Raw genomic sequence first — 15,723 nt, 5'->3', positions numbered from 1 at the left:
GAATATCAAAACAAATGATAAAATGGCAGTATACCTAAACGTTTCAATAGTGTCTCTCTCAGAAGCTTAGAAACTTACATTTTGTTCTTCATTTGTCATTCTGTAGTTAGCATCTTAAGTATTTTGGTTTGTATTTATTAAATTATCTAGTTTATTTTTTCTATTTGTTATAATTTTGTTCCCTTTTGAAATAATCCATCAGAGTTTCCATTTCTATATAACATCTGCTCAGATTTGCATTACTGTGTATTCATTGTTTAAACAGCACAGAGCCTCGAGTGGAATAACATTGGGAATTCTGCAGATTTCTGAATAACAGGAATATTTGATTTATACCATTCATATACTGTTTGTTATTTAATGGTAGGTTTTTATTTGCAACCTGTACATTTATAACCTGGTGAAAGGATTTAATTGCAATGTTTTTTGGTGCTAGAGTCACTGCCAAGAAAAGTGGCCAAAAAAGGAAAAAAGGGATATTGTAGTCTTTTCTGAGGTTTCTTTGTGGAACACAGTGAATTTCTATCTGGGACCAAAATCACACACATTCATGATGTTGGGTAATTCTGTAGTTTGTCAGTTGGAAACCAAATTTATTGGCAAAAAATGTGATTTTTTTCTTTTTTTGGAGGAAATGTGTAAATACTTAGGAAACTCAAATATATAAAATAAAAGATGTTGAACATGACTAATCAGAAGCAAACTGATTAAATACATTTTATGGCTAAGAAATTAAACCATTGAATTATTTTATATTGTGTATAGCAAGCTGCCTTTGTTTATTTTAAACATTGATGGTAGAACTGTAGAGTCTTCAGCTGGTGTATGGAATTCTACTTTCATTCTTATGAATTATGTTTTTAGTAAGGGGTATATGGTGGGGTGGGGGGTGTAGTTCATTAGGCACAAAAGTACTGTACTCTAGAATTAAGATAGTTTTTCAAAGTTTTAACCTAGATGCACATTTTAAAATCAGGATAATATACATTTAAGTAATATTAATGTTAAGTACTGTTGTATTAGTTTTGATGGAATAAATGGGTCAAAGGTGTTTAACGTAACCCCATCACTGTCCAACATCAACAGTGATAAACAAGGTACAGACACCCCAGCCTGCTCAGTACCGTGGCAAACACATCATTAAAAATTCTTTAAACCTTTTATTAAAGATACATAAAAGAAGGAAAAATATCTAAAGCATTTAAAATGTACAGTATTAAGCAAGGCTTTTATTTTAACAACATCTCTTGTTCTCTGTGCCTTTAGCTGGAGAGAGGTTTTTAGAAGGAAAAACCCTTGTTTGACATTCGATGGTATTAAATATGGTAATAACCATCATTTTGGGGAAAAGAGAAGTTAGTTGAGCTAGGCTGCGGCTGGCATTGTTATTAAAGTCTGATCTCGTTTCCTGTGATCCCATTTCCTGAAAAAACACACATACACACAAAGATAGAAAATGCAGCCTGTGTCCCTCTCATGTTGACTTTCATTTCAGCCACGCTGCTGGAGAAACACGGGCGCAGTACATTGTCTGACCAGCTCCTCCAAGACCTGGCAAACTCTTACCAGCGTTGGGCTCTTTAGAGCATTGCTTTTAGCTGCCTGTCTGGTTAGAGGCTTAGAGCATTGTCACGAGATATGCAGTGTTGACTGACTAAGACAGACTATTATTAGACAAGGCAAAAGGAGAGATTGGAAAGAGAAGAAATAAGATAGGGAAGGAAAAGGACACATTTGGGGGTGAGAGGAGACAAAGTCTCACATCCCAGGTGGTGGTTGGGATTCGGACAAAGCCAGTAGAAGTGGCAATGTCATCTGAGTCCCTCTCTTGGGTCAGGTTGGTCAGGACATCTTTTAGGATGAGGACAAAAATATGTCTGGGGCCCCAGGAGCAGTGGGGGTGGCAGTGATTGTCATGAAGCTTGCTCCAGTGTCATATTTTTCTCCCAAAGTCTCTTCCTTTAAGCACCCTAACAGGGAGAGATGGGCAGAATAGCCCATCCCCTTATTATCTTGTCAACCAACTAGGCCTCATATCTGACAAGCCAATTTTGGTTCATTGATTTTTCGGTCTCTCATTGTTCTTGTTAACAGGCATGATCTTAACACAGCCCTTGTTGAACTCAGTCTTTCTACTCCCATTTTCTACATTTTTCCATTAACAATTTTTGTTATGTTATTGTGGCATCTTCTCATAGAATCATAGGACTGGAAGTAACCTCGAGAGGTCATCTAGTGCAGTCCCCTGCACTCATGGCAGGATTAAGTATTCGCTAGACCATCCCTGACACTTATGAACTAATCTTACGAATTTACACTCACTTTTTACAGTTGAGCTCACAAATAGGGTACATTTGTAGGTCCAATTATCACAGCAGTGTTAAGGGTGTAACCTCCCTAGTCACAGCAGAGTTTACTATTATGTTATCTCAGATCTAATCTGCTCTGAGGCTCATGCTAAAAGAAGAAAAAAGACTTCACTCTGTACTGATAGATACTTTCTGTGGTGGTAGGTAGTCTTGTCTATTAAATTCAAGCATTACTTTAAATATAATTGAAACATAACTTCAAACTAGACTGAAGCTTGTTTTACCTAAAAACCTCTCATTTATTTCAAGACACATCCAGTGTTACAGTGTCAATTACTACTTAACAGTACCACAAGATATCTCCAGATTCCCAACTAGCAAGATCCCTGGAAAGCCTTGGATGTGAGCTCTCTCATTGGATGCCCTTTTCCAGTAAGAGGTAGGCCTATCACCCTTGCCCAAAAAAGAAGATACAAACCTGCTCTGGAAGCTGCACAGCTATTTGGACAGTGGAGAGCTGATCCAAATGAACTACTAGCTTCACATGCTCCAATTTCCACTCCTCAGCAATCACCAAGCCACTCATAACATTGAAATGATTATTTCCAGTCTGCAGTGACTGTCCTGTATGGTGGCTAGTGTTTGAGGAGAGTGGGTGGATGGATACACTCAATGGATCAGAATAGATTAAAATATAAAATAACCTCAGCATCTTGGAGGGGGGGGTGAATATACAGTAGAACCTCACAGTTACAAACACTTTGGGAATGGAGGTTGTTCATAACTCTGAACAAAACATTATAGGTATTCTTTCAAAAGTTTACAACTGAACATTGACTTAATACAGCTTTAAAACATTACTATGCAGAAGAAAAATGTTGCTTTTAACCATCTTAATTTAAATGAGACAAGCACAAAAACAGCTTCCTTACCTTGTCAAATCTTTTTTTAAACCTTCCCCTTATTTTTTTTACTAGTTTGCATTTAATACTGTACTGTACTGTACTTGCTTTTTTGGGGGTCTTTGCTGCTGCCTTCCACTTCCAAATGAGGTGTGTATTGACTGGTTAGTTCGTAACTCTCAGGTTCTACTGCAATGCCTGCCACTTACACTGCTGTCGTGGGAGCTCTTCAACCCAGATTGTCCTTGAGGAGCTCCCAGCATCTGGAGACTCACAGATGGCTGTAATCTACTTCCTCCCACGCCCCTCAACACACTGTCCTTTTTCTACGGCTATTTGAATGTCATGACCTCTTTCTTTCTTCTTCTGGCTGACCGCTGAAATTTAAAGCAAATAGTCAGGGAGAGCTCAGTAATTTCAAAACAATGCTCTTTTAAAATGCCTTTTGCGAATAAGTGACATACAATCATCTGAGGAAGAAACGGACTATGTGTTAGCCTGCCCAGGATCTCTGGGCAGTCCTCATTGACTCTGCCTTTCAGAAGGAGCTGATGGAGGGGCTTGATATGGTGGTTGTAGTAGTTGTTCTTCCTCTTCAGCACTGGGGGAGCAGCTGTGAGAGCTGCGGTGTCCGTGGAGGTCTCCTCTTAGCTGAATCAATGATATGGGATAGTCATGATACAGTCACCTTGTGCTGTGTTTCTTGTCTTCTATTATAGTTCCCTATTTTTTGAGAAACACTGATTTGCAGAATTTGAATTGAAGGAAACTAGGGGGATAGAGCTCCATTAGCTTATATAAATTAGTTTTACATCTCAGCAAAGACCGAAAGGGAAGAGAAGTTTCTGTTGTTTGTTCACCAAAATGAGCTGTGCTTGAATGGAGAATGGATTAAATAAAACCATTTATCGTCTAACTGTATTTTGCCTAAAGTAATGTCTCTGAAGCACATCAAGTTGAATAATTTAATATTTTTGGGACTGTTTCTTGTACTTTGGTGTATCACTGGGGAGATTTATCATTAGTTCGCATAGAGCCTTTCTGTAATTTGGAATGGAATGTATACAGTACACTAGCAGATAAATAATGTATGCCTGATGAAAATAATCTATCCAAGCACTAGCTGCTTAGCCTAAATAATAGAAGCCAAATCTTATACTCAATTTGTGTTTCAATGAAATTAGTGGGCCCAATCAGTAGCTTTTATAAGGGCACTTTACGCTTCTCTGACAGTGTAGAGTGCCCATAAACTAGCTGAATTCAATCCCATGGTGGAAGTGAATTCCCTGCACAACACACAGCCAGCAAAACAGCTCTTTACTGCTCCCTCGTGCAGCCCCCAGCACAGGGGTAGGGTGACCAGATGTCCTGATTTTATAGGGATGGTCCCGATATTCAGGGCTTTGTCTTACATAGGCTCCTATTACCCCCTACCTCCCCCGCATCTACATACTAATACAGTGGTCCCCAAACTTTTAAAGTTGCAACCTCCTTATCCTTAATCTAACCTGCCCGTGCCCCACCCCCCCAGGAGCCACGGTCAGGAGCAGGGGCCGGGAATGAGGCTGTGGTTGGCAACGGGGCCACGGACAGTGGCCAGAGCTGGGGGCAGAGCTGCTGCTGGAGGCACGGCAAGAGCAGAGCTGGGGGCAGAGCGGGACTGGGTGGCACTCCATCCCTGCCCTCCGTGGCGGCTGGTCTGGGCCCTGCCACACCCCCGGACGTTCCTCTGCCCACCCCACAATTTGGGGACTACTATACTAAGAAAATCCCTTTCTTTAATCGCCATTAAATCCACATATTTTGTTAATAAATGGAAAACAATTATGTACTTTTTGGCCAACTGCTGACAAAGCTAATAGTCAAAGGCAATAAGCAGTCTAGAATGGAAGCTGGGGGTATGAATGTTACCTGTATAATCTTATTTGTTCCTGTTTTATTGAACAAACACTCTAATGTGGAAATATTTCACTTTAATAAGGGTTATTTTGGTGTGTGTTTGCATCTGGTTACCATTCTTCTGCTCACGACTGGAATTTATAATTTTCCCTAAAATAATGCACATTGGAAAACATAATCCCAACTATACATATAAAATGATGGGGTCTAAATTAGCTGTTTCCATGATCTCTTCCTTGAGTGGTGTCATTGTAGATAGTTCTTTGAAAACATCCATTCAGTGTGCAGAGGCAGTCAAAGCTAACAGAATGTTGGGAATCATTGGGAAAGGGATAGATAATAAGACAGAAAATATACTGCGTCTTTATAAATCCATGGTACACCCACATCTTGAACACTGCATGCAGGTCTGGTTGCCCCATCTCAAAAAAGATATATTGGGATTGGAAAAGGTCCAGAAAAGGGCAACAAAAATTATTAGGGGTATGGAATATCTTCCGTATGAGGAGAGATTAAAAAGACTCAGACTTTTCAGCTTGGAAAAGAGACGACTAACGGGGGATATGATAGAGGTCTATAAAATCATGACTCGTGTGGAAAAGTAATAAGGAGGTGCTATTTACTCCTTCTCATAACACAAGAACTAGGGGTCACCAAATTTAATTAATAGGCAGCAGGTTTAAAACAAAAGGAAGTATTTCTTCACACAACGCACAGTCAGCCTGTGGAACTCTTTGCCAGAGGATGATGTGAAGGTCAAGGCTATAACAGGGTTCAAAAAGGAACTAGATAAATTCATGGAGGATAGGGCCATCAATGGCTATTAGCCAGGATGGGCAGGGGTGGTGTCCCTAATCTCGGTTTGCCAGAAGCTGGGAATGGGCAACAGGATGGATCACTTGATGATTACCTGTTCTGTTCATTTCCTCTGGGGCACCTGGCATTGGCCACTGTTGGAAGATATGATACTGGGCTAGATGAACCTTTGGTCTGACCCAGAATGGCCATTCCTATATTCTTATGTTTATACAAATGACCATGGAGTTCTGTTAGATTGACATATAGGGAGACTATAAACATTTCTTCAAGTGCTCATAAATTGTTTTGAACAAAACTTCCAGATTCTTCATCCCAGAGTAGATGTTACTTGGAATGAGAAACAGGAGAGAATATACTAGATAAGAAATAGAAAATGTATAGTTGGGGGGGGGGGAAAAGCATATTCAGTGCCTAGGGATTTATCACTGTGATGTGTTAAACATAAGTTTCTAAGAAGATGGTATTGGATGGCATTCAAACAGTGTTGATGCACTTCTAATTTGTTCTTTTTCGGATGTAAGCAGGAAGATGCTTTTATTTCATATTAAATAGATTTTTGTCTGCTTTTGATATTGCTTTGGGTCGACCTCTTTGAATTGACTATGGCTTTAAGACTCCGGAAACTGAAATATTTAATCCTTTTGGATGCTTTGCAGTTTGATGACTCCCCTGCACTAAGAGATGTGCCTTGTTAACTGAACTGATAGTGCAGATCATACTCTAAAATCAGCGCACTAGAAATACACACGACAGGGTTGGCTTGTTGCTGTGTGTTTGATTATGGAAGATTCCTGAATCTATTTGGGTGCATCACAACTTGATGACAGCTCTGTACAAAGAAATGGGTCATGCTGTCCACGCCAATAACAGAAAATGGTAAAGTAATAATCAAGTTGGCTTGTTGCTTTCTGAGTTATGACAAGATCTGGGAAGTTTGTAAATCTTAGAAGCTTTGGGATCCTTTCATAAATTGTTTAAATATTTGGCAGTCATTTTAAGTAATATCTCCTAAGGTGCACTGTAGAGGAACACCTAGTGTCTCCCTTCTGAGAACCCTAGGAGGCAAGGAACTTTGAAAGGCAGAGCTTGTGGGGATGTACGAGGCAATATATGAAGAAGTGCAGGGGACAGTGAGGCAACTGGAGAGTGTTTGTGTAGAAGAGCAATAAGCTCCTGGCTGGCACCTAATTCAGCTGCTGACTTACGAGGGAGTACCGGAGTTGGAAATCCCATTCTGTCTCTCATTAGTAGCTCTGCAGTTACCTAGATATGCTTCATTAACCCCTTGGGCATCCATAGTGATTTGTTCCAAGACGCAGCCCCCTTTCATTGCTCCCACTGCTCTCTTGCCTCTGAAGGCAACAATACATTGCAGGCTGGAAATTAGGCTGCTTGCCAACAGGAGACACAAGGGGTTATTGATGTCCCTGGGCCTCAGCCTATTTGCATCTAACAGAGTGTGCAGCAGTTGAGAGAAGGCTCCTGTGCCCTTCCTAAGGCATGCCGGGGGAGTCCTGCTCTGATGTGCATTACCTGGAGCTGTGCATCCGGAGGAGCTGTAATTGTATTATGTTGTGTTAGCTGAGTAACAGCATGTGATGGTGGAATTGAAGGCTGTACCATAATCTATAAACACAAGAGACAGTTAGGGATGTATTTAACTTTGGAAACTGCAGACTTCTTTTAACCATGCAACCTTAACGTTCCTTTATCATTGTTTACATCACCCTTCAGGGCGTATGCCTGGAATAACATTGGGGCACATTCCTGCATTATATTTAATTACATACACAAAACTAAAGACTTTGTTAATGGAAAAACTGGTTTGCCTAACTTTAAAATGACAATATTACTTATGCCATGTGGAGCTAGTGAGTTTGGGTTAAATTTATTTTTGGCATTGTATATTAATATACTAAAATACTTATTTTTCTAATGGATTAGTTTCTATACTAAGAAATTTAGTTCTCCTCTTCCTTTTTTTAATACTGTAGGCTGGTTAATGTATATTAAGAGCTGGGCGCACACACAGAGGATGTTGGGATTGTAGAGCTTCCTGTTCTTATTTTTGAGATTTTGAATGCCTGGTGCCTGAGGCAGACTGCTCCAGAGTGCTTAAAATAGTGAAAGTATCCTCTTTGGTCACAATTTTAATCAAAGAGAGCTATCTAAATTCAGTTTTAATTGTGCCCAGCTAATCAAAAACATACAAGCTATTTACCAGCTAGGCAAAAGTCAGTGGGGCATCTGTACTAGGGACAAAGCTGGAGGAGATTTCAAACCATCAGGATATCTTCTATCAGTGAGATTGGAAGGCCTAAACATAGGGACCAGATTTAACTAGATTTGCTTGGTAGACTTGAGTCTTTGTACCACACATGAATATTAAATAGGCCAATGGCCAGTAATAAATGAAGTGACAGTGCAGATGGGTTCTATGCTGGGGCCAGAGAGACATGGAGATGCTTCAACTAATTATTGACCTTCCTGGCAATGAAAAAAAGGCACAATTATATTTACACAAATACCTGGTATACAATTTTAATATCAACTGTGTCATCTCAATACATGATAATACATTAGTAGATAATGAGGTTAAAACTGGGTTTAGTCAATACATTAGATATTTCTCAATATTTATGTATAATAAATTAAAAACATTTCTAAAACTATATTTGGAAAACATCTTATTATAAAGGATAGTTACTTTTGTACGTATCGGGACATTACAGAAAAAGGATTATGATTGCTCATTTCAAGAGGCAGCAATGCAGTGACTCATCCTTTCTACAGGCATCATATTCTGCATCTACAATGTACTTTGAAAATAACATTACAATAAGAAATTTGAAAGAACCTGACCGTAAACCAGGAGTTAATGAAATATGTGATTGGTAAAATATTTGCATAATTGAATTCTCCCCAGCAAATAAGAATGACCGTCGCCTAAAAAATAATCTGATAAATATCTAATACTCAAATTTTGTTCTGAGCCAAAAATTATTTGGGTGGGAAGCTCACATATATGTGTAACAATGTAGTTGCACAAAAATAGAACAAGGTTTTTAAACCAGTTTAATTGTTTTCTGGAACCCTGCAGGGGCAGGGATTGAAGCATGAAATGAGAATCCTGAAGCCTCACATGGTTTATCAGAATTGACAAACACATTTAATTCTATTCAATTTATCATATTCTTTAACAACTAGAAATGTGCTGAGATCTGCAGGGTGCACAAGCAAGAGAGAGGATGCTGAGGATAGCTAGGAAAACTCAGTTCATCAAAACACACAAATACACTTTCACTGATCGTAATCAACTAGAAGTTTTCCTCCTGGAGAACGGGGGGAGAGAAATGTAACTTAAACTGTGATTGTTAAAATAAACAACCCTGGTATAAACAACTCCCTCCTCTCAGGGTGTGACTGTAGTCTCCTTTCCTGCAGCCCCTCTTTGCTACTTGCAGCTCCTAGGCTTTATACATGACCCTTACCTTCCTGCCCAGCTGAGCCTGCTTCTAGTTAGTGGCCTCCTTCATGCTACATCTCTCCCCTACTTGCAGCACAATTGGCTGATTAGACCTGCCTGGCCTAATTTACCCTCTCAGGGCCAGTGTGAGGAATACAGCCCATCACACTCCTGGTGACATCACAGCTTCTCCAGTAGTTGCTACTGACTGTGGATGGACGACTCTCAAGAACCCTGCAAAGGACTAGTGGACAATTTGTCAAGGGAGCAGAAATTAAATAGATTTTTCCAGAGATGATAACCTGAGAACAGGCTCTATTATTCCATAGGACAAGCTTGTCCTGCTTGATGCTAGCTAATCTTAGCTGCATGACACCCTCTGACCCTGGTACTGTCTTATCAGGCTATACTTAAGAAGGCAATTCTAAGTAATTTACTATGTGGTCCAGTACAGGCTCTTTCAAACAATGGGGCCTGGCTGGGGCACACCGATGGGGCCTGGACAGTGTCTGCCTGGGCTCTGAAAGTTGTCGTCTTATTGTAATTGCAATATTAAAATTAAGAAAATGTGACTCATTGGAAGGCATTTTCTGTTAATTTCTCTGTGTGATTACTCCACAGAGTCTAGTTCCTGCCTCATCACAAGCTTCCATCACAGCAAGGGACCAATCAGCATTTCCTTCTTATGACAAAACGAGGCCTGCTGGGGTTCTGGCACTGAGGGCAGGAATGCTATCACTCCCATGCTCCCCCAGCTGCTGCCAAACCAGTATGTGCCTCTATTGAGTGGATGAGCAAGCAGCAATGTCAGGGCCTTGCCAGCAGCAAGGTGAGAGGGACAGAACAGAGAGACTATGACTTAAGGGAGAATGGGCTGGGGACAGCCTGAGGGAACTGGAGCTCAAAGGAAAATGGGCTGCCCTTGAGCTTTTGTTCCACCTCCACTGTGTCCCACAGAGATCACTCTCCATTGCAGTTTGGGCAGCCTTTCTGCATCGGGATACGCTTTGCACAGTGAAACAAGCTTCTCCGTCTCACTGAAACACGTCCAGGTAAAGCTATGAGAGCTGTACTTTTGAAAACCACATTAAAGAACATTATTTATGTGGCAAAGTCTAGCACTGCAAACGTTAGGAAAAGCCAGAATTCAGGTTGCCTGTGCAACCTGAATTCTGTCCCCATTGCATATGCATTCTGGTACAGTCTTAATTACATAATCACACATGTGGTGCGCCCAGACGGGATGGAGGAAGTGGGTCCATACACTGATTCCAGAGTGAGTGAGGGGTTTGCGGGAGAGCCTGGCTCAGTCCCTTGCCCCAGTTATGCTGCAGCATTTGATTAGAATGTTTGTGTTCAGTTATTGCTTTGCCATGCTGCCAAAATGTTGTTGACACAAGCAATAGAAGGGAAATGGCAACTTTCAATGGTTTATAACTTGGCTAAGTCTGACTGGAATTTTCGAAGGAAAAAGCACTGCTGTTACCCTATTGCCAATTTGGTTGGACTTATTCCTGGAGGTGTCATCACATGACATAATCTTTAATTAAAGATTAAGCTTTAATTCCTGGAGACTCCAGGGCAATCCTGGAGGGTTGGCAACCCTAACCTGAGGGCTTTCTTCCTATTGAATTTCAGAGGCCTGCTGTAAACAATTGAGGTGTTACAGTCTTTTTATGATAATTTCTAAGAATCTTTTATAATGAAAAATGTTAAGCAACCTAAATATAAGGGACACTATGAGCTCTGCCAATAGTACTTTCATATCCAAGTATTTTGTTGAAAGTTGGTATGTATGTACATTATCTCCTGCATTAGGGAAGATGTGGCTGAGATTGTCTGTTTTGATAAAAGTTGGCCTGATGTTAAAAACTTTGAGAAGTTCCGGTCCATTGAACAGAGTATTGGATCAAGAGACTTGAGTTCTGTTCCCTGTTCTACCATTTACCTTCTGCTTGACCTTGGGCAAGTGACTTCATCTCTTTGTGTCTAAATTTCCCTCCTTGTAAAATGAGAATAATAGTAATTAGTCTATTCCACAGCCTATTCCACAGCCAGTGTTTCTATTTTTACAAACTTGTAAATAGTGGATTAATTTTACTGGTGTATTTATGTACTCAACTCCAAACAGAGTATACTCATAATGTATTAGACCAAACTCACACCCCTTCCATGGGTTCGATATTAACGGGAAATAAAATAATAGCATAAAACACATTACTGCTTAAACTTTCTCCCCAAGCTTAGCTGTTCCTAAGATTTGCCTGGAGGGCCTCCCTGTGCCGGACCTTAACTTCTGGGTGAGGATCCAGTTGCCCTTATATTTTGCTTGAAAGTTACTAAGTCAAACTAATATCGTGACTCAGAAGTGATTTACAGTGTACCTTTGTGCAGGGTTCAGGCACCTGATAATGGGGTGACTCATGAAAGTCGCCCTGCATCCACAGAGTCTGCCATCCTAGTTACACTTGCCTTTTACTCTTGGTTAAGAATTAAAGGGTTTAGTAGGAATCATTTTATGAATTAATCATAAAGGCATTTAACTAATACTTATTGTCCATTTTATGTGTTTACTTTTAAAACTTTAAATATATAATGTGCTACACTTCTGCTTTGCTAATCCATCATAAATTGTGTAGTAAACAGAGAGTCAGAGATGACAAACAAAATAGACCTCAATTTAAAAGCTGACATTTAAAAGAAAGCTATTAACCTATTTAAGTCCCAGCTTTGAGTCACTTTTACTGAGTCATACATTTCTACTATTTTTTGGTAGCTATAGAGAAGAAGTCTTTTTATTTTGTTGGCACATGCAGTTATGCATAATGTTATATCAAGAACTATTGGTCCAGCCCTACTTTGCATTGAAAGTATTTTCTCCAGTATCTAGGATGCATTATCTGAAAACATTTCCAAGATGAGGAAATCAGTAATGTCGCTGTTTGGCCCCTACTTTCAAAACATCGAACAATTGATGGAATAAAACAGTAGCAGTAAGAGATGTTCTAAGTCTTACTGTCTCTGGGTAGAGGAGAAAGACAACTAAGTTGGGGCGAAATTCATGACTGTGCAGAGAACCCACACAAAACCTGGTCACCATCTGCACAGGGATGAGTACCAGGTATTAATGCCAGCAGTAAGTTACTCTTGTTTTCTTTATCCAGCCTCAGAGAAGGAGCAGTCAGTGGGAGAGAAGTTTGTGGGGGACAGTGAGGTGGGAAGTGGTTAATGTGGGGCAGTACATAGAGGTGGGGTAGAGACTCCACTTGGGCTCTGCAAGCCCCACTTGTTCCCTCTTCAGACTAGCAAATTACATACCCCACCTTGTTACACTTGAGTGCTCAGTCCCCTATCTTCTGGGCACCTGCAGTGTACACTGATCTGCTGCCTCTGTGGAAATGGTTCACTCCAGTTCACTGGTTTCACTTTCCTTAGCACAAGGCACTTAGACAGGTTTCTAATAGAACCAAACTGAAGTGTATTTAACAGAGCTTGAGATAAAGATTCAAACAAAAGCAAGTGTAAGGATTTGGAAGCATTAGATTATAGCTAAAAATGTAAATACCATATATAGCTTATCCTTATTAACAAGTTACTTTCCTGTTTAATAAGATACATCTCACCCATCAATGTGTTCTTGTAGCATTTGTCCAATTCAGAGAGCTGGGACCCACTCTTCATGAGATTCCCCCAGCTAACAATCTCCTCCTCCTGTAACGGATAACCGCTTGGGCCATTTCTTCGGCTCTTAGCATAAGAACGGCCATACTAGGTCAGAACAAAGGTCCATCAAGCCCAGTATCCTGTCCTCTGACAGTGGCCTATGGCAGGTGCCCCAAAGGGAATGAACAGACAGGTTATCATCAAGTGATCCATGCCTTGTCACCCAATCCCAGCTTCTGGCAAACAGAGGCTAGGGACACCATTCCTGTCCATCCTGGCTAATAGCCATTGATGGACCTATCTTCCATGAATCTATCTAGCTCCCTTTTGAACCACGTTATAGTATTGGCCTTCACAACATCCTCCGGCAAGGAGTTCCAGAGGTTGACAGTGCATTGTGTGAAAAAGTACTTGCTTGTGTTTGTTTCAAACCTGCTACCTATTAATTTCATTTGGTGGCCCCTTGTTCTTGTATTATGAGAAGGAGTAAATAACACTTCCTTATTTACTTTCCCTATACCACTCATGATTTTATAGACCTCTATCATATCCCCCCTTAGCTGCCTTTTTTCCAAGCTGAAAAGTCCCAGTCTTATTACTCTTTCCTCATACGGAAGCCGTTCTATACCCCTAATCATTTTTGTTGCCCTTTTCTGAACGTTTTCCAATTCCAATATATCTTTTCTGAGATGGGGTGACCACATCTGCCCACAGTATTCAAGGTGTGGGCTTACCATGGATTTATATGGAGGCAATATGATATTTTCTGTCTTATTATCTATCCTTTTCTTGTTGATTCCCAACGTTCTGTTCGCTTTTTTGACTGCCCCTGCACATTGAGTGGATGATTTCAGAGAACTATCCACAATGACTCCAACATCTTTCTTGAGTGGTAACAGCTAATTTAGACCCCATCTTTGTATATGTACGTCAGTTAGGATTATGTTTTCTAATGTGCATTATTTTGCATTTATCAACATTAAATTTCATCTGCCATTTTGTTGCCCAGTCACCCAGTTTTGTGAGATCCTTTTGTAGCTCTTCGCAGTCTGCCTGGGACTTAACTATCTTGAGCAGTTTTGTATCATCTGCAAATTTTGCCACCAAACTGTTTACCCCCTTTTCCAGATCATTTATGAATATGTTAAATAGGACTGGTCCAGTACAGATCCCTGGGGGACACCACTATTTACCTCTCTCCATTCTGAAAATTGATCATTTATTCCTACCCTTTGTTTCCTATCTTTTAACCAGTTACCAATCCATGAGAGAACCTTCCCTTTTATCCTATGACTGCTTATTTTGCTTAAGAGCCTTTGGTGAGGGACCTTGTCAAAGGCTTTCTGAAAATCTAAATACACTGTATCTGCTGGATCTCCTTTGTCCGCATGCTTGTTGATCCCCTCAAAGAATTCTGGTAGTTTGGTGAGACATGATTTCCTTTACAAAAACCATGTTGACTATTTCCCAGCAAATTATGTTCATCTATGTGTCTGACAATTTTGTTCTTTTACGATAGTTTCAACCAATTTGCCTGGTACTGAAGTGAGGCTTACTGGCCTGTGGTTGCCAGGGTCACCTCTGGAGCCCTTTTTAAATTGGCATCATATTAGCTATCCTCTAGTCATTTGGTACAGAAGCTGATTTAAATGATAGATTACAGATGACAGTTAATAGTCCTGCAATTTCACATTTGAGTTCCTTCAGAACTCTTGGGTGAATACCATCAGGTTCTGGAGACTTGTTACTGTTTAGTTTATACAATCACAAGTTGTTGTCACTTAGCCTGCTCCCCCTTTCCCTTCTGAGACCTCTTCAGGAGTTTGTTTGTTTGTCAATATAAATCTCCAGTATGCATCTAGTCCAGTCTAGTAAACTTCTGCATCTAGTCCAGTGAACACAGGCTGTCTCCATGGATGTCCACAAACATCTCATAATAACGACAGTCAGCTAGTTCTTAGCTTTCAGCAGAGACCACACACAACCCTCCTTTTGTGAAATATTAAGAAGATGTTCAGACCTGCCTGGGTCTGTCTGTAACACCTAGCTCCTGGGGTCAATTGATTAAATGAGAATCTCAACTCTCATTTTTTTATTCTGAAGTAGTTTTCTAGCCCTTCTAGTTGCAGAGGAAAGCTTGGAAATGTGACCTGAGTACACCCTAAGGCTCAAATACCAGGAGGCAAAGGAAACTTTAAAAATCAGGAGGATTTTTAAGCCAATCTCATGATTTTGCTGCCCTGGCTCATGATATGTGGATGCTCTGGGTAATGGGGAAATAGCAGAGGGTCTAGGTGGAAGAGGGGTGGAGAGGGGTTTCAGGTACCTGTTGTGCAGAGGAACAAGAATTGGACCAGATGTGGCCTGGAGGGTGATACTGATTTCAGAAAGAGGGAAGAATTGCAGGGAGAGTGCTGTTCTGAGCAGCTGCTAGTTGGCAGACCTGGAAGGGGAGTCAGTCCCCATTGTGACTGCCTGCTTTGTTAATTCCTTTCTGTTCTATTTTTGTAGCAGATAGAAGCTTAGGCGTAACTGTAGTCTGTCTCAGGCAGAGCACCAGGGGCTAAAAACTATAATTACAGCTCCAGTTATGACCAAATAAAAATATTGGGACACAAGGGACAAAATTTTCAAATTTGGATGTTTTAAAATCTATGGATCTTCT

At 40.5% G+C, this 15,723-nt stretch overlaps 1 protein-coding gene and 1 long non-coding RNA gene across 8 annotated transcripts in view; one reads left to right on the top strand and one right to left on the bottom strand.

Annotated features, from left to right (window-relative positions):
• FAM13C (family with sequence similarity 13 member C) overlaps positions 1-15,723 on the top strand; it is a 200,954-nt gene that overhangs the window by 68,887 nt on the left and 116,344 nt on the right. The gene's annotated exons all lie outside the window — the stretch shown is intronic.
• Positions 1,209-15,723, bottom strand: part of LOC140914767 (uncharacterized) — a 30,696-nt gene continuing 16,181 nt past the window's right edge. The window contains exons 2-3 of the long non-coding RNA XR_012159976.1: positions 7,463-7,555; positions 1,209-3,862 (exon numbers count right to left, since the gene is read on the bottom strand). This is a non-coding gene — a long non-coding RNA (uncharacterized lncRNA). The remainder of the gene's footprint in view (positions 3,863-7,462; positions 7,556-15,723) is intronic.

This window comes from Lepidochelys kempii, chromosome 7 (genome assembly GCF_965140265.1).
Source record: "Lepidochelys kempii isolate rLepKem1 chromosome 7, rLepKem1.hap2, whole genome shotgun sequence".
Lineage (NCBI taxonomy): Eukaryota > Metazoa > Chordata > Testudines > Cheloniidae > Lepidochelys > Lepidochelys kempii.
Note: the sequence above shows the minus strand (reverse complement) of the source record. Positions and strands in the feature narration are given on the sequence as shown.